The following is a 19,307-nucleotide window of genomic DNA, read 5'->3' on the forward strand; positions in this document are numbered from 1 at the left end:
AGATTTCTGCTGCAAGTGTTTGGAAATATAACTGCCATATAATGGGGTCTGATAATTTAGTGAGGCTCCTCTGGGACCCCCAAAGTACAGTGTGCCCTCCAGCAATTCCCAACAGCTTCCCAAAGCTACAGATCCTACAGAGTGCAGGGTTTTATTCTCACCTCACCTATGTGTGTCTGAAATCAGTCCAGTGGTGCAGGGGGACCTGGCAGCTCCAATTGAAAGGAGTTACAGAAAAACAGAATTGTTGAAGTTGGAAAAGACCTCCAGATCATCAACCTTCAACCAAATGCCACCATGCCCACTAAGCCATATTGTCAAGTGCCACTGCTGCTGGTTTCTTCAAACACTTCCAGGGATGTGTACTCCACTTTCCTGGGCAGCCCATTCCAATTCTTCACTCTCTCACTGAATAAATTTTTTTCCTAATATCTAAGCTGAACATCCCCTGGTACAACTTGAGGCCATTTCCTCTTTTCCTGCCACTGGTATCCTGAGAGAAAAGACCAACCCCCACCTTGACACAACCTTTCAGGTAATTGTAGAGAGGAATAAGATCTCCCCTGAGCCTTCTTTTCTTGGTACTAAACAACTGTACCCTCAGCCCTATGCTGCAAGGGAGGGCAGCTCTACTTGGGGCTTGCTCACACCTGGGGAGGGAAAGCAGAGCTGCTCTCTTGCCAGAGTACAGTCCCCTCCCTGGTGTCACCTGTGACTGGGATACCTGGTCACTTCTATCCTCAGCTACACCCTGCACAAGAGCAGGACTGACACTTCTCTTGCCTACCAGCGTGCCTTCAGACTCCTGGGTATTACCATTTAGCTGGCTTTTGAACATGGCACTAAGTGCCATCATTACTGCCTGAACTCATGGGAACTGAAGGGGAAATCCTCTCCTCCGTCTTCTAGGGATCACATCAGCACTACAGGAGACAGGAGAAAGATGAGGAGAGAATATCCTCATGAATTTGATTTCTGTTCTATCTCCAGATAAGAGCTGGTGCTGTATGAGTTGCAGGGGAGCACAGCAGGGAATAAAGCAAGAATACCCTGAAATTCAGTTGAAAGACACTGGCACAAAAAAGATAGTATTTTATTGACACTGGAGCTCTGCCCTGATTTCAATTTCCTTTTACTTTGGGAAGTTGCTCTTGCATATTGGAAAGTGAACATGGTGTGAACATTTGCTTTCTTGCCCTCCCAGTATACAAAGATTTCTTGCATCTCTTCCTTTTTGGAAAACATTTTAAAGCATGGCAATCCTCTTCCCAAGAGGCACAGTTCTCCTTTGTTAGAATACATGCTGGGTATTTTTTCCAAGGGTGGTGAATGGAATGTAACCTACAACATCTGCTAATGGCTGGAAACCTACTGTGCCTCTGAATCGGTTCCTATGACTGACGAGATGTGCCTGCCAGGAAAGAGGCTCTTAAAATCGTCCAGCTATTGTTTTTTTAATTTACAGAGATAGCATACACAGTTCTTCTCTTAATTTGTTTCTGGAAAGAGGTGAGACATGAACAGAGAGGGTGAAAGCACAGGGAAAGGGTGCTCATGACTATTTCAGTATCTACTTTCACTGTCACACCCTAGCAGGATCTACAAGGGTCTGCCTGTACAACAAAGCATCTGCTAAAAGGCAGCTCAGTCCCTGGCCCTTGAACACCTCTATCTCCTTTGGTGGGCACAGAATACTGAATTTCTCTGCTTGGTCTTCAAGGTTACTCCCAATTTTCAAACCCATCCAATCAGCAAAGTAGAAAAAGTTAAAGTAATTTTGTCCAATTGAAATAGAAGCCCAGTTGCTGTGCTTCTAGGAGCCCCCCCATCTGCTTTGAATTATAGTGCAGGCAGAAGATTGTTTTGCTTTGAAAATTTTTATAGTCCTATTTTTTATGCTTCAAGAATTATATACTAGGGAGTTTTTGCAAAAAAAAAAATCCTCCATAAACCCCCCAGAAAACTTGAATTCTAAACAAAATAGGGCCCCATAACATGCACATTGTACAGTGCATTTTTGAGGAAGGCAGTAGAATTTGATGAGATTTTAAAATAACCAAACAAACAACAAACAAACACCAAAAACTCCACAGAAACAACGTTCATCCCTGCCCCTCCAGAGACAAATAAGTTCCTAAAGCTTGATACCCATACCCTCATCAACTTCAGTCATAAATAAAAACCGAGTGAGGGACAGACACAACCCTTACAAAAAAATTATCCACATTCCAAAATTTTAGCATAAGAGATCACTAGATGCCCTACACTTTGATACTATAGATTTATGACTGATTTTCTAGGAATTTTCTATCTTTAATTTAGAGAAATTCTCAGAGTCATGCACCACTTTAAATCTTCCTGATTTTTCAGCTTTATCCTCCCCCAGGCTCCATCCTCTCGGGTAGAGATGCTTGTGCCAAGGTGTAGCAATCAGATGTTCTGCAAATACAAAGAGATGAATCCTGAGCTCATTTTCATTCCCAGCTCCCCAGTTTGTACCAGCAGAAGTGGGTCTGCAATTTCTACTAGTTCCATTAATTTAGATTTCTATAATAAGCAGAAGATAAGGCATATAAATTAAGTATTTGAAACCATGGGTTCCAAAGTTTGATTTTTTCAGCTGAAGTAAGCATTTCCATGCACAGCTGTTTGGCCTCCAAACATCTTAATTAAAACCTTTTGGGAGGATAATAACATTTGCCATTCAATCAAACATTGGAGAATTTTACAGCTGATACCAAATGTTATATGATAAACTTGGAGCTGAGTTTCAAAGCATCACAGGCAGCAATGACAATTAGAGACAGAGTTATCTAAAAGTCTCAAGCAATAACTTTCTCTTGCACTCATTACTGAGGAGGAAATACTTTTATAAACCAGTGTGGGACTTTTTCTAGTGTCAATATAAAAGCTAATTCATGTGCAGTCTAGCTGAAATTTAGTGAGACCTGGGCATTAAACTCTGCATGAGCAAGTCTATACACCTGCTATGGAAAACATTTTTTTAATTGCATTCTGAAATCAATCAAACCTTACCATCTTTAAAACAAACCCAAACCAACCAGCCAACACCAACAAAATCCTGCTAGCACACCAACCAACTAACAACCAACCCTCAAACCTCCCAAAACCAGTGCTGACCACCCCCATCCACCCCACAAGAAAAGAAAAACAAAACCCAAAAGAAAACCATCGATGAGAGGGTAGTTTAAAAAGAAACTCAAGCTGTCTACTATGCTCAGAAAACATAACAATTCAAGGATAAAATCCTCCATTAGGATTCTTACTTTACAATACACTCTGAAAAAATGAAACAACCTTTTAACCATTTTACAATTTGTATAACACCTATCAAAGCTTTTTAAAACTCAGACACCATTAAGCTTAAGAGGTGAACCAGCGAAATTAAAACTTAATTTTCAAAATGTTCTTTGGGAGCCTGCAGGCTCTGGGATATTTGTTTTAAAGGGCTGCACCTTCCTGCTGCCCTGGAGCAGGGCAGCACCTCCCAGAGTGGATCTCACCACCTTCACCCAGCCCCCGTTAGAGGGGGAAGTAAAGGATCACCCAGCAGGGCTGACCCACTGTAAAACAGAGCTTGAAAAATAACCTCCTGCTGTGGACAGAAAGATGGCTGAATTCCCTGTATGTTGCCTTTCCCTATATCAAGGCAAAGCTAAAAGGAACATTACAGAGGTTTTTTGATTCTTTGAAACCCCTCTGCACCAGGCTGGTGCTGCAGAAGTCTCCTAACTCCTGGGCTAGTGTCTCGGTTGTAACCCCACCAGTGAGAGGGTTTATTTGTTTGTTTGTTTGGTTTTGGGGTTTTTATTTGGGTTTTTTTTTTGGTCCTTTCCATATTTAACTATCTATTCTGTATTATTATGCTTAGCTCTTTCGTACTCCCTTTTATTTCTGGTGGTAGGTACTTAGTCATCTAACACAAAAGAGAAATTAGCTTTCAATGCGAAGAAGAAAGACTATTTTATTTTTGGTTGCTGGCGTTTTTGGTTTTTTTTGTTGTTGTTAATGATTGCAGATGATTTAAAACCTAGATTAAATTGCTATCTAGTGCAACAGAAAAACAGTTAATGTAAAACTACAGCCGTTAATTATTTCTGTGAATAAATGAATGACTCAATACTTCAAAGTCTTACGAGTAACTTTCCTTTAGCCCAGTTCTTATTGGCAAGAAATAAAGAGACATAAACTGTTGCTGCTTTGGAAAATGAGATCACAGGGAAATTCATTAGATGGACAGAAATCCTCAAGCCATGGATTCTGCAATTAGATGCAGGACATTGGAGGACTGTGTCTCTGGGGAATCCTGTTACTTTGAAATAGAGTTTCAATTGACTGCCACAGGATAACAGAATAGCATGGAGGGTCTGCCTGCATCAGAAGAACTGATGAACAGGACACGTTTGAATCACTATAATTTGCAAAATTTTGTATCCAGTTTAAGTCAAGTAAACAGGCTGTCTTTGAATATGTGCCATAAAGAAGTGTTGGGGAAAATTTAATGAATAGGAAAAATGAAAATATGTGCTCTGCAGTAAGAAGGCTTGTTTTCACCTTTTGCATACTAATTTTTTACCTTTGTAAATGAAATTTTCCTTTCCTAGAAGAAAAACAAAACAAAGCACAGCCAGCCCTTTATACTTTTGCTTCCCTCTATACAGCATATCCTTTGAACATTATCACCTTGGAAAGCCCAGGGGAGGGCTTGTTCCTTCCCAGAGTGAAGCTGCTCAGCCTTACTGCTCAGGGTCATGAGTTCAAGGACCACAAGTGAATTTCCATACACCGTAGTTATTGAAATCTGTCATGAATCAAAGAGAATCTCAAGCTGGAAAGGACCCATGAAGATCATTGGCTCCAAGTTTCTGGTCCCTGCAGGCCTACCTAAATCTAAACTGCTAAACCCACATCCCTGGGGATCCTGCTCCAGTGACCAGGCACTCTCTGGGTAAAGAATCTTTTCCTAATATGCAATCTGGACCTCTCCTGACACAAGCTCTTCCCATTTTCTTGTGTCCTATCATTTGTTACCACAGGAATAGAATGAGGTCCGGGTAGTGGAAATTAACAGTAATTAAAAAAAAAATTTTAAGGTCTCCTCTTTGCCCATGTTCTAGCCAAAGAACTTATTTCAATGCTGAGGAGAGCCTCTGACTTTCTCAAGGGTGAAAATCTCCCTTCCTCTTTTTTAATTTCACACATTGGAAAGATAAAGGGTGATGTTACTTGCACATTTTAAGGATGCAAGACTGAGGCAAGGAGTGTTAAGTGTTTATTGGCTTTGAAATAATCAATAGCTTGAGCTGCAAAATATAGCTTTGCCAGAAAAAAAGGAGAAAGATGGACTTTTTATCCTGCTTTTTAGGCAAATGCATATAGAGACAGGGTCATCTGGCAAGCAAAAGCTTTGGTGTCTGTCAGCAGCCCTGGTAGAGCAGTGTGCCCATGCTAAGAGGTACCTTCTTCAAGGGAGGTGCTTTAGCAGGCACAGCAGAGTGTTAATGTGTTCAGAAAATAAGAGTTAAAGAGAGCCTACACACAGGACTGCTCCTAACGAGTCCATCTAGCATAAAAGGGAAACCTGCAGAGGAAATAAAAAGAAAAATCTCTATATAATTTTATTATCTTAATCATAGGACTCCCTTTTCTTCCTTCTACAATCCCTACTGCATGCACAATCTATCTTCTGCTTTCTGCAAGAGAGATGGCAGAAGTTAATATGAAAAAAACCCACCCTAAAATCCAAGGCCTCACAACAAAACTTAAACTAAGCAAGAAAAAATGCTAAGAGAGGAAAAATCTTGCAGGGTTTTTTTGTTGGTTTTGATTTTTTTGTTGTTGTTTCTTTTTTTTTTTTTTTAACAAAGATTAGGTACCTGAAAAATGCAATTAATCTTTCCCTAATTGTTTTGTTTTGACATTCATAGCTGCTCTTTTTTAACTGAAACCCAGCATGTATATGTCCTCTATGGAACAACAGGTTGCTCGGCAGGAATTTTCTTAGAAAAACGATGCCATCTAGGAAGTTAACATAAAAAGGCAAGAATTTTGCACTCTTCCATCTCCCAGATGATTGGAAGGAGATCTCAAACTTTAATTGCTGGCTAGGGAAATAAAGTATTATCTTTAATTTAAAAGCAAATCAGCTTCATAAGGAAGTTTAAATTAAAATAAAGTCAAAAGGAGGCTTTGAACAGCATTTTTTGGAGAAAGAGATTGATGTTGAATTTGAAGAGATTAAATTCAGATTACTATGGGTCCATATGCTAATTATGAAAGTCAGATTAATTATAAAATACCAAAACAACCAGGATTCTTTATTTCAAAGTCTTGCCCCCTAAATTATCTGATTCAGGTTTTATAAATAAGCTCACCTTGCTAATTCTAGCAAATGAACAGAGTTTTGTTGGCTGCACTGGAAGAAATGGAGGGATCAGTCAATGACTGGCAATATCACAGAAACCAGTCTTGAAGGGAGCAAAGAAAAAAGCGTGAAAAAAAGATTTTGGTCCTTCAGGATCTCATGCATCAAGCCAGAAGGATGCTCTGCTGCCAGGACTCTCAGGAAAAACACAAACCTGCACAAGGAAGGCTCCCCTAGGAGATCTGACCTAGGGAACCCTACTACTTCTGAACTAAGGGGTACATATGACTAAAAGTTAATTTCTTCTCAGAGGTTAATTTTCCCACTAAAATAATGTTTGCAATAGAGTACTTGTAAAATAAATATTAAATATATATATAAAATTAAGACATGTTGATTATAGTAAAACAATTAAATTCTATGCTTCTGCTTACAGGCCTTAAAGTCTTTTTTAATTCAAGTTAGTACAGAGAGTTACTGGGAGTTTTATTCATTTAGGACGAACAAGAGAGTCCCCTAAATAACAAGAAACGGGTAAAATAGATTTTTGTCCTTCAAAAGATAACCAGGAAAAGCTGGCAGCATACTGGGTCACTAGAGAACAGCAGATGAATATATAGTACTTTCAGTGCTCAAGGGAATATCCAAGGCGGGAGACCTTGAGAGCAGAACACTTCTACCTAATTTAGATTCCAGAGCAGAGAGTTAAAGCCACTTATCAGCCATCAGGTAAGCTTCTGTCTCTTCAGAAGAATGCAACCCTCTCCCCCACTATTTTCCAGTTACAGGTCATACACAAGCTCATGTTTTTTTCCCAAGATTATGATTTACTTAACCACAAACTTATATTATACTTCCCTCTCTTTTCTACCCATCATAGACATTAATTTTAATTACCTCTTTGAGAATTAATTTTTGAGCCTCCACTTAGTTATGTTCAACTACAAAAGAATAAAAACAACAGCAATTTCTCTCCGTGACAGTGCATTTCAGAAGTTGTTAATGAAAGTAGTCAGGTAGAGTTTGTGCAGTTCAGTCCCTTCTTGAAATAAAAGTTTTATTTATTTTTCCTTGATTTCTGAACATATTTACAAAACTGTAGGGGTTTTTCCTTTCCCCATCTAAACTTCTGATAAAATACTGAATTTTTTAAAAGTTTCTTTCCATGCAAGAGGCATTAAAAAAGTCTAGGGGTGCTTTGGAACTTCTGTCACAGGGCATTGCTGTGGTTCCAGTTTTATTTTGTCTTCCAGAAACTGGTGTGTTCCCCCTTCCAGTCAGGGATACTCATTGTACATTGGCTTTGCCCTGCAAGCCTAAACTCCTAATGGAAGAGTGAGTATAACCAAGTAATCCACAGTACTTGGATTAGTAACAAAGAAGTAAAGAAATATTTAATAACTTACACAAGTTCTGAAATCAACAATGGGTTACTTCAGATGGGAGATGAGGAGCGCCAGAGGGTCTATTTTACAGAGGAAACAAGATAACTAAGAAAATCTCATCTTGTTTTTCAAGTAATTTCATTTTAAGATACTCCTAGACTCACTAAAAAATTCCTTCGTAAAGTACCAAGAAAATTTGATGCTGCCAATAGGGGCCACAATCCAATAAAATTACTGTTTTATTCCCAAACCAGGCATACAGCTTAAAGATCTGAGCTCAGTGATCTGGGCAAGGGTGGGAGGAACAAGCAAACATTCATACAATACTTTAAAGAGAAATTAGGATAGAGAAACAAAGGATTTAAACAAGAAATAAATTGGAATATTGAGTATAAATAATATTCCACTGTACTGAACTAGTGATCCCACTAGGGGTTGTGGTTTTGTTGGGTTGAAGCAGGACACCGTAGCTAACAGTGGTAACTTCATAATGCATTGTGAAGAAACTATTGACAGACAATTTAGAATTGTCCTTCTAAATTTATTTAGCCACTCGAATATAGTGACTTTTTCAGTTTATGACTCTTTTAAAAAAATAACTGCGGGAGCAAGATTAATATATTAGTAGCAGAGATTCACAGCAAAATGAAGCATAGTATTAAGTATTTGGACCTTCTTTTGGCCCCCTGTTGTGAAATATGCACACCATCCTCTGCCTCTTATCACACACCAGGGTGGCAAAAATCCAAAGCGACAAGAACATGTTGAAAGATAATTATTTCTCTAAATAAAAGTAGTGTGAATATATGCAGCCATCTTCACTCAGCCTACAGTAAAATTATCTTATGTACCACAAGCTTGAATTGTACTAATGTGTGCTTTGAACTGGAGCAGTAAGTACAATTAGTAACTAACAGATTCCTGCAAATTCCAGGAATTCAGCACTAGTCAGGAAAAGGTTGAATAGATTTGGCTTGGTGTTTTGTTAACCTGTTGTAACAAATGAGTCAATTGCAGGGAAAACATTTCATGGTCTGCAGTTCAGCTTCAGAGAGTGTCATGCCCAGCTGAGCAGCTTGCCCACCTCCTCCTCTCCAAGACCCCAGCTCTCCTTTGGAGCACTTCTGAGGGGAAACCATTTCCCAGACTAAGCCTACAAATTACTTTCAAGCTGTCTGTCCTCCCTCTGGAGTAATTAACTGCTAATTAATACTTGGTCCATTTATCATCTTGTCTCTTCTTTCTCTAAATAATCTATTTCTTCCAAAAGGCTGTGTCCTAGCACAGGATGGCAAACCCTGCCTCTCAGCCATGCTCCACTTCAGGAGGTGCAACCTTAATGGCTATAGATGGCCTTGATGTCAGTAGATGTCATTTAACAGCAAATACTCTTGAAACTGCAGGAATTAGGATCTGCAAACAGAAAATATGCAGCTCAGTGTCAGGAAGAGCCAGCCTCTTCCCAGCATTGCTGCTACAAATTTCAGATTCATCAGCTTGCAGATGGGATCCACAGAGACACCTTTTAAATAGTTTAATATAGAAAAGAGGTGGATTACTATCAGGACTCGTGCACAAGTGTAAAAAATAAAATTTTAAATTGAACTGTTGACAGAATCTTTTTTTCTCTGATGTCACAGCAGTATTGTCAGTCAGTAGTTGAAATGCTGATAGTGAAAAAAAGCCTCTGATATATGAATAGGGAAAATCCTCCCTGTCCTAAGGTAATGCCATGGGTTAACTCCTGTAGGCAGCTCAGCCCCATGCAGCTGCTCCCTCACTCCCTGCAGTGGGATGGGAAAGAGAGCCAGAAGGGTGAAGTGACAAAAATAATGGGTTGAGATAAAGTCAGTTTAACAGGTAAAGCTAGAACCTTGTGCACAAGCAAAGCAAAACAAGGAATCCCTTCCTCATTTCCTATGAGGGGACAGGGACTCAACCATCCTCCAGTGTTGTGGTGCAGGGTTCATTTGGTTTCTTCCGTTTCCCCCTAAAGTTATAATGGTTCGGTCCTAGGGTTCCCCCCCCCCCACCTCCCCTGGCAACCCCTCCTTTTGAGAGTATCAGTTTTTTGTCTCCACCCCTGTTCCCCTGGTTACCCTCTGTCAATCCCTCCCTGAGTTCCTGTCCATCAGCCACTGTCCCCTTCCCTATTTCCAGAAAGTTCTCCCCTCCTCGGTGGGTGACTGGATCGGGAACAAGGGTCCCTCCCTGTCGCATTCCCTATTGGCGAGCCGGCATGTTTGTCACGAGTTTGTTCCGTCCCAAGTTCTCTCTCATTGGTTGAAAAGTTCTATGTTCCGTCCCTTTATAATCGGCTGTACCCCTGCCTCGTGGTCCCGACTCGGCTGGCGTTCCCTGGAGACATTAAAGCACTCTGGACTTTGCCCTGATTCGGGTCCCTCTTTTCTTACTTCGCCTTCTTGCTGATCGCTGCTGCCTCCTGCTGAGGCGCTGCCCGGACGCCCCCGGTGCATCTGGGCAGTGCCCCCCCGGCTGTCAGTTGCTGTGCCACAGCTCGGCCGGTGCAGCCTCCTTCCCCGCCCGGGGGAGTAGAGAAAAAACCTCGGACAGCAACTCGGCAGTTTTGGCGCTCCACCGTGGGGGCACTGGACAGCCCCGGACCCCGCGGCAGGAGGTTAGTGGCCAGCAGGCAGGTTTTGCCCTTCCTGCATGGTTCATCGGTTGCTCCGTGGACGTCAAGACTACCCTGTCTGTGAGCAGACCTCGTTGTAGAGGCGTGGCTCCGGACCGGGACGGGATCGACAGCTTCTGCACCCCGGAGTCGGTCCCCGGCGAAGTCCCTTCCCTTGGAGTTTTATCCCAGTCGGCGCTGGTCAGAGGGTGAGTACCCCCAGCTCCCCATCTTCGGGTGGTCCCCCTCGCCTAACCCCCCCCCCAGTTTCGTCTGCTCGGGTCAGTGGTTTCGTCCCAGACCCGGTGGGGTTAGGGCTGGTGGCTGAGGGTTTTTTTTTCTGTTCCTGTTATATTTATTTTTACTCCAAGGGGTGGGTTTTCTGTGTCGGCATGGGTGCTAAACTGTCGACACAGCAGAAAAGAGTTTATCTCCAAGTTATAACTATCCTTGCTGGGAGAAATATTAAGTTAATTAAGAGGGAGTTAAAGCAGTTGATAATGTGGTTGTTTACTCAGTTTCCTCAGATTACCCCTGAAATGGTTCATAGGATAGATTTTTGGAATTCGGTTGGAACAAAATTATCTCAATTGGATTCTGAGGGGGAATCAAAGAGTAAAAAATTAGTTTATTGGAGCTTCCAAATTATTACAGCTTTAAAAGAACAAGGGAAACTGAGGAAACAACTATCCCCTGGTTCATGTTCGCCCTGTCCCCAAGTCCTAGATCCTTGTTCCACCTCCTCTGTACCTCAGAATAAGGGAATCCTGAGGGAAACAGCTCACACAGGCACAGTGCCGGGTTCTTGCCATCCCCCGGGTTTTCCTCAGGGTCCTCCAACCCCCACCTCCGAAGTCCTGGCCAGACTTCGGGGGATTCTTCCCCGAACCCTGTTTCCCCCACCCTGAAGTCCCCGGTTGTCAAGCCCAAAGCTGAGTTCTTAGTTCCAGAGGGTGACTACTCTCAGACTCTGTCTCAAAATGGCTCCCATGGAGCTCAAGATGGAGGTGGCCACATGGCTTTTCCCTCCAAAACCCTGTCTTCTTCCCACAATCCTTTTCTTTTTCCCTCCAAGCCTGTTGTCCCCTCCCCTCCCCTACAAAACCCTGCCCACCCCTGCTTCGCTCCACCCTTTGTTCCTCCACCCTCTTCCACGCCCTTTCCTCCTCCCCCTCCCCTAGCCCCGCCCCCAAGTTACCACCCACAGGCGGAGCATGTCCCAGCTCTCGACTCCGCCCAGGCTCCCAGCCCCACCCAGGTTCCCACGCAATGCCCCTCCCTCCCCTGCTCTGGTTCCCACGCCCCACCTCCTGGTTCCCACAACCCGGTTCCCGGGGGGGGGGCAGGGTTGGAGAACCGGAACACAGGGCTTGCACCAGTGATCACTGCAGCCCCTGTCACATACCAGCAGGAGGGACAGGGACCGGTCAAAGCACAGTGGACCCCATTCCCCCACTCCACCATCAAGGAGCTGTGCAAGGCTCAAAAGGAGTTCTCCCGGGAGAGTGAATATTTCCGGGGACTCCTTCGAGCCTCTTTATTAGAAACTAATGTTGTTCCTGCTGATTTGCGGACACTTTTTTCATGTCTTCTCAACCCCACTGAATTCGGGGTATGGGAAGAGGCATGGAAAAAGGGAATAAGGGACATTCTCCCAGACTTATGGGCAGATACCCAAACAAGCACAATCCGTGGTGGTGAAGCGGTGTGTACCGAGCACCTTATCGGTACCGGAAATTGGGCCGACGGGGCGATCCAAGCAAGGGATATCCCCCGTGCTGTGCTCCGGGAAAGCGCCAAGGTAGCGGAGCGGGCTTTCCTATCATTGAAGACTGCAGTACCATCTCTTACATTTTCTAAAATAATCCAGGGCAGTGAGGAGCCTTTTATAATCTTTGTCGAGCGTCTCCGCAGGGCTATAGAACAGCAAGTCCACAGCGAGAGCGCTCGACCGAGCGTCCTGCTCGAGATGGCTGCCGCCAATGCAAACACCGCCTGCAAGGCAGCCATCCTCAGCCTGCCCTTGGACCCGCCTCCCACCATCCAGGCAATGATAGAGGTTTGCCAGACGAAGGTTCCGGTCATCGCTCGGCAGGACACTGACACCAAGCCATCGCCCCGCCGGGTGTCCTTCGCCGAACCAAGGAACTTCTTTGAAGCAATGCCCGCACAGCCACAATGGACTCATACCCTGCCAAGGCCGCCGCCGCGTGGACAGTGCCACCTCTGTGGCAACACCGAACACTGGATGCCGGACTGCCCACTCCGAACTGAGTTTTATGAGTTCAGAAGAAAGCAGACGGCATCCCAGGAGGGTTTTAAAAAAGATCAAAAAAACTAAGGCAGAAGCGCAGCCCCTCCCTGCGCGAGGACAAAAATGGGGCGGGTGACTCAACATCTAAGAAAGGGGATTTGGGGAGGGGATCCCAATTTACCCACCCAACTCTTCAACACAATTTACCGGACTTGACTTCTTGCAAAACACCGATTCTTACGTCTCTAACCACCTTCTCTTTGGTTTCGCCCTACAGGTTGCAGTTAGTCGAGTCAGTTAAGATCATGGACTCCCAGTGCCATCTTGCGATGGTCGCACCTCAGGCACCAGGTACCTGCAACCGGATCAAGAGTGAGTGCGTTGTCATTGGCGACACTAAGTGCACACCACCGGAAATCACCATCATTCCGGGTTTATTACCACATGCCATTGATTCATTTGCAGTGGGATTTTTTTGCATACGCCCACCGGTTACATTGCAAAAGGGTCAAATTATAGCCCAGGCCATCCCTGTGGAGTTATTTGAATCATTAAAAAACACAATACCACCTTCAACACATGCTACAACACCAACATTGCGCGTAAACTGGACTCATGCAATTGGAAAGGGGAAACCCCGACTAACGTGTAGTGTGAGCAGGGATGGTCAATTGACCAGAATCAGTGGCATGCTCGACACAGGGGCGGATGTGACGATCATTCCTAGTGAGGAATGGCCGCCACATTGGGAGTTGCAACGCGCGGCTGAACGCGTTCAAGGTGTAGGGGGCATACAATTGGCTAAGCAGTCTAAGAGCGTGGTACAAATTACGGGGCCAAATGGGCAATTGGCTTCTATTCGCCCATTTGTAATGGACTATGCGGAACCCCTGTGGGGGAGAGATGTTTTAGCCCAATGGGGAGCCACAATTGACCTGCCAACGGCTCCTCAGGTTTTTCAGTAGCGGCCACTGAAGAGCGCCCTACCCAAAAATTAACCTGGAAATCAAATTCTCCGATATGGGTAGAGCAGTGGCCGCTCAACAAACAAAAGTTAAAGGCGCTCACGGAGCTCGTACAGGAGCAGCTGGACAAAGGCAACATCGTGGAGTCCAATTCACCATGGAACTCCCCTGTCTTTGTTATTAAAAAACCAAACAAGGACAAATGGCGGCTCCTGCACGACCTTCGCCAAATTAATAATGTTATTGAAGATATGGGCGCTCTCCAACCAGGGATGCCGTCCCCAACCATGCTCCCTCAAAATTGGAAGTTGGCTGTATTGGATATAAAGGACTGTTTCTTTCAAATTCCTCTACACCCTGACGATGCCCCACGCTTTGCCTTCTCGGTTCCCACCATCAACCGAGAAGCCCCAAGGAAGAGGTATCATTGGAAAGTCCTACCACAAGGAATGAAGGCGAGTCCTGTGATCTGCCAGTGGTACGTCTCTTCCTTGCTGTCCCCTGTTCGAGAGGCAGCAAAAGATGCCATCATTCTACATTACATGGATGACATCCTGGTGTGTGCACCTGATGACAGCACACTTACCCACTCGCTTTTCCTGACAATCAATGCATTGACTTCTGCAGGGTTCGAGCTCCAGGAAGAAAAAATTCAAAGGATGCCACCCTGGAAGTATCTTGGCCTGGAGATCACCAAGCGGACCATTGTTCCGCAGAAATTGGCCTTTAACACCAAAATTGAAACCTTGGCTGATGTTCACCAGCTGTGTGGGTCTTTGAATTGGGTAAGACCTTGGCTGGGTATTCCTACGGAAGACCTAGCCCCCCTTTTCAATCTTTTGAAAGGGGGAGAGGAGCTTAGTTCTCCCAGGACCCTTACCCAGGAGGCCGCCACAGCCTTGGAAAAGGTGCAAAACATCTTATCGCAGAGACAGGCACATCGGTACAACCCAGACTTGCCGTTCAATTTTATCATACTGGGAAAGCTGCCACACCCGCATGGGTTGATTTTTCAGTGGGAGTCATCCACCAAAACATCTAAGGACCAGGGTTCGAGGGACCCTCTCTTGATTATAGAGTGGGTTTTCCTCAGTCATCATAGGTCCAAGAGGATGACGAGGCCACAAGAGTTGGTGGCTGAGTTGATCCGGAAGGCTCGCCTCCGGATCCGGGAGTTGGCCGGTGTTGACTTTTCATGCATTCATGTTCCAATTAATTTGAACTCGGGCCAATTAACCAAGGCCATGCTGGAACATCTACTCCTGGAAAACGAAGCTCTCCAATTTGCTCTGGACTCGTTCACTGGGCAAATTTCGATTCACAAACCGGCCCACAAGTTGTTTAATTCAGGGATGAATTTCAAACTGTCGTTAAAGACAGTTCAGAGTCGGAAGCCTTTGAAAGCTCTGACAATTTTCACAGACGCGTCCGGAGCATCCCACAAGTCTGTGGTGACTTGGCGGGATCCTCAAACTCGGCGGTGGAAGACAGACATTGAAAAGGTTGAGGGTTCACCTCAAATTGCCGAGTTGGCCGCAGTGGTCAGAGTCTTTGAAAGGTTCTCTCAGCCTTTTAATCTAGTAACCGACTCTGCATATGTCGCCGGTGTCGTTTCCAGAGCGGAGAGTGCAATTCTTCAGGAGGTTTCCAACATGGACCTGTTCAGTTTGCTCTCGAGACTGATAGATCTGGTCTCCCACCGAGAGCAACCCTTCTATGTTATGCATGTGAGGTCACACACCGACCTACCGGGGTTCATCGCGGAGGGCAACCGGCGTGCCGATGCCCTAGCCGCCCCAGTTGAGATGGCCCCACTCCCAGACGCCTTTCAACAGGCGAAACTCAGCCACCAACGATTCCATCAAAATGCTCCTGGCCTGGTCCGTCAATTCCACCTGACGAGGGACCAGGCGAGAGCAATCGTGGCCACATGCCCACAGTGCCAGGCGTTCCAACTGCCCGTAGTGGCTACCGGTGCCAACCCGCGGGGACTCAAAAGCTGTGAGATCTGGCAGACGGATGTCACACACATCCCAGAATTCGGCAAGTTCCAGTGCGTACACGTCTCTGTGGACACCTTTTCTGGGGCTGTCTATGCCTCTGCCCACACAGGGGAGAAGACAGCAGATGTTAAAAAGCATCTGTTACATGCCTTCTCTGTGCTGGGCATCCCCAAGGAGATAAAAACTGATAACGGGCCAGGATATAAATCCAGGGAATTCCGGAGCTTCCTGCAGGAGTGGGGGGTAAGCCACAAAACCGGCATCCCTTACTCTCCCACAGGACAGGCGGTGGTTGAGCGGGCCCACCAGAGCATCAAGCGTACATTAGAACATCAAAAAGGTGCTATGAAGGTGGAGTCCCCTCAGATCCGGCTGGCCAGGGCCTTATTCACCATTAACTTCCTTAACTGTAGTTTTGACTGCCTGAACCCGCCCATCGCAAGACACTTTAATACCTATGAAGACATGCACCTGAGGGCGAAACCCCCTGTGCTGGTGAAAGACCCTGAAACCTGGAAGGTGGAGGGCCCCTTTGACCTGGTTACGTGGGGTCGTGGATACGCCTGCGTGTCCACCCCCACAGGGTTGAGGTGGGTCCCTTCCAAGTGGGTGAAGCCCTACCTTCCAGGAAGAGCCCGTAACATCGGCTCTGCAGCACAGGTGGAGGAGGCAGCTTGGAGACGACGAAGAAAAGAACTCTGTAGGTCCGGTACCCCCCAGGCTGAACCACCACCAGCTGAACCCTCTGTATTAACCTATTTCCTTCGTTTGTTTCAGTTGGACCCTTCTTCATCATGATTTTGCTCCTGTTGATGATCCACCCAGCCGACCCCTGGATCGTTCCCCAACCAAAGGCGAATGTCTGGCGAACCTTGGCTCAAGCGATGGGGCAAGACCACCTGTGCCTATCAACAGCTTCTGCAGCAGACCCCCTCTCGACTTGTCTTGTGGGAATTCCATTTGGGTTGGATGATTTTCCCCCTCCCTTACTCCCCCACCTAAAGCACCTGTTTCCGGAGTTCGACCCTGTTGGTTCCATCAATCCCAGTTACTGGTGGGAAAAAATCATGAAACTTCTTAATTATACCACTGATGAGCCCACGGAATTCGAGCTGCTCGGCTCCGCACGCGCCTCCCTCTGCCTCCATTTCCTCCCTCACCAAGGTGCGATCCCAGACCGGGTGGTACACTTTAAGAATGAAAGATATCAAACAAAGAACTGGTGCAATTTCACCACCACCGTTTATGTTCCCAATACCTTTTATTTGAAACCCGCACTCCTCCCTAAAGGCGCGTTCCTAATTTGCGGTAACCGAGCGTGGGCTGGAATTCCCCCTCGCCTGTCCGGAGGCCCTGCACTTTTGGGCGGTTGACGCTGCTTACCCCCAACTATACTCAAATTCTCAATTGGAAAAGGAAAAATGTCACACAAGATTTGGCCAGAGTTAAGAGAGACACCCACAAAATTGACCCAGAATGTGACACCGAAATTGTTCATTGGTCTAGACCCAGAAATATTGCGGTTTCGGTATTTTTGCCGTGGGTGGCCGCAGCTAAAGCACTAGGGGAATTGGGCAACCTCGAGTGCTGGGTGGCGAAGCAAGCGAATTTGACCTCAACTGCCCTAGCGGACCTCCTAGCTGACGAGGAAACAACGAGGAAAGCGACCCTCCAAAATAGGGCGGCAATCGATTTCCTTTTGTTACTCCACAACCATCACTGTGAGGAGTTCGAGGGGCTCTGCTGCATGAACCTGTCGTCACGAGCCGAGGACGCCAGACACACCATCCGCCAGATGTCCGAGGACGTCGACAACATCCGACAACAAACCTCGGACTGGTTGGGGGACTGGCTATCCAAAATGGGAGTGACAGGCTGGGTGGGCTCCATCATTCGTACCATTTTAGTTATTATCTTCGTTTTGCTCTGTTTAATTTTTGGTTTCTGCATAATCTATAAGTTACTGACCAGAATTTTGTTTGCCTCAACCCCCCAAATCAACCATGTTGAGGCTCCTGCTGACCCTGCTCCCATCCCTGAAGAACCTTCCTGTGAAAAGACGCATTGGGAGCAAGCCCCTCAATCCTCCCTATGGTTTTCAGTTACTACACCAATTTAAGGACAATTTCAGTTTTATTTTTATTTTAAACAAAGAAGAGGGAGATGTTGTGGTGCAGGGTTCATTTGGTTTCTTCCGTTTCCCCCTAAAGTTATAATGGTTCGGTCCTAGGGTTCCCCCCCCCCCACCTCCCCTGGCAACCCCTCCTTTTGAGAGTATCAGTTTTTTGTCTCCACCCCTGTTCCCCTGGTTACCCTCTGTCAATCCCTCCCTGAGTTCCTGTCCATCAGCCACTGTCCCCTTCCCTATTTCCAGAAAGTTCTCCCCTCCTCGGTGGGTGACTGGATCGGGAACAAGGGTCCCTCCCTGTCGCATTCCCTATTGGCGAGCCGGCATGTTTGTCACGAGTTTGTTCCGTCCCAAGTTCTCTCTCATTGGTTGAAAAGTTCTATGTTCCGTCCCTTTATAATCGGCTGTACCCCTGCCTCGTGGTCCCGACTCGGCTGGCGTTCCCTGGAGACATTAAAGCACTCTGGACTTTGCCCTGATTCGGGTCCCTCTTTTCTTACTTCGCCTTCTTGCTGATCGCTGCTGCCTCCTGCTGAGGCGCTGCCCGGACGCCCCCGGCGCATCTGGGCAGTGCCCCCCGGCTGTCAGTTGCTGTGCCACAGCTCGGCCGGTGCAGCCTCCTTCCCCGCCCGGGGGAGTAGAGAAAAAACCTCGGACAGCAACTCGGCACTCCAGGAGAGCTGGGCTCTATCCTTCCCAGTGGTGACTTGGGAAATGCCAAACACAATCACTCCAAATGTCCCCCCTTCACTCCTTATTGCCCAGGTTTCTTTCTTGTTAAACATGCTACCATATGGTCTGGGAAATCCCCTGGGTCACTTGGGGTCAGCTGTGTCACTCTCCCCAGCTCCTTATGCACCTCCAGCCTGCTCCCCAGTGTGTGGGGTGAGGAGCAGAAAAGGCCTTGGCTCTGGGTAAATGCTGCTCAGATATTACAAAAACATCCCTTCATTATTAAAGTGGTTTTCAGCACAAATCCAAAATACATCCCCATCCCAGCATTTCTAGCCTGAACGTCTGCAGCAGCAGATGTTAAAGGAAACGAGAAGTACTATTGTCTATTACCAGACAGACACCCTTTATATCATCCTTACTTTGTCACTTCTTCTCCTCCTTTCTGTACCCTGCCTCTTCCTCAACTGTGCAGGTTGAAGAGTAAAATGGTGTTCCTTAAAGGCAGAACAGAAAGCTTTTGTCTGGTCTATTATGCTGTACTGTACTTTAATTCAGGCTTTTGAGGCACTGCATGACTGAGAAAGCAGTGTGGGAAAAGCATTGGAGCCAATGGCTCTGGAGTTATAGTGACAGGGCTGCCAGCAAGAATATCTGTGAATTGATGGCTTCACTCTGGCTGCCCCTAGAAGTTAACTAATATTTATTTGAGTGCAGCAAATGAGACACAGCTCTACACAATGCTGACATGCTAGGAAAGCAAATTATTGGGCAATCCAGTTATTAAACTCACTAATCATGTTGAACTGAACCACTTGCACAATGAATTTGGAAAATGCTTCCTAGTCTATCATGTTTCAAGACTGGTTCAAGCTACACA

General features: G+C 45.8%; 1 long non-coding RNA gene across 1 annotated transcript in view; it reads right to left on the bottom strand.

The window, feature by feature from the left end:
- Window positions 1–1,250: 1,250 nt before the first annotated feature.
- Window positions 1,251–19,307, bottom strand: part of LOC135304505 (uncharacterized) — a 34,885-nt gene continuing 16,828 nt past the window's right edge. Inside the window, exon 3 of the long non-coding RNA XR_010365888.1 lies at window positions 1,251–2,439. This is a non-coding gene — a long non-coding RNA (uncharacterized LOC135304505). The remainder of the gene's footprint in view (window positions 2,440–19,307) is intronic.

This window comes from Passer domesticus, chromosome 7, assembly GCF_036417665.1.
Source record: "Passer domesticus isolate bPasDom1 chromosome 7, bPasDom1.hap1, whole genome shotgun sequence".
Taxonomy (NCBI): domain Eukaryota; kingdom Metazoa; phylum Chordata; class Aves; order Passeriformes; family Passeridae; genus Passer; species Passer domesticus.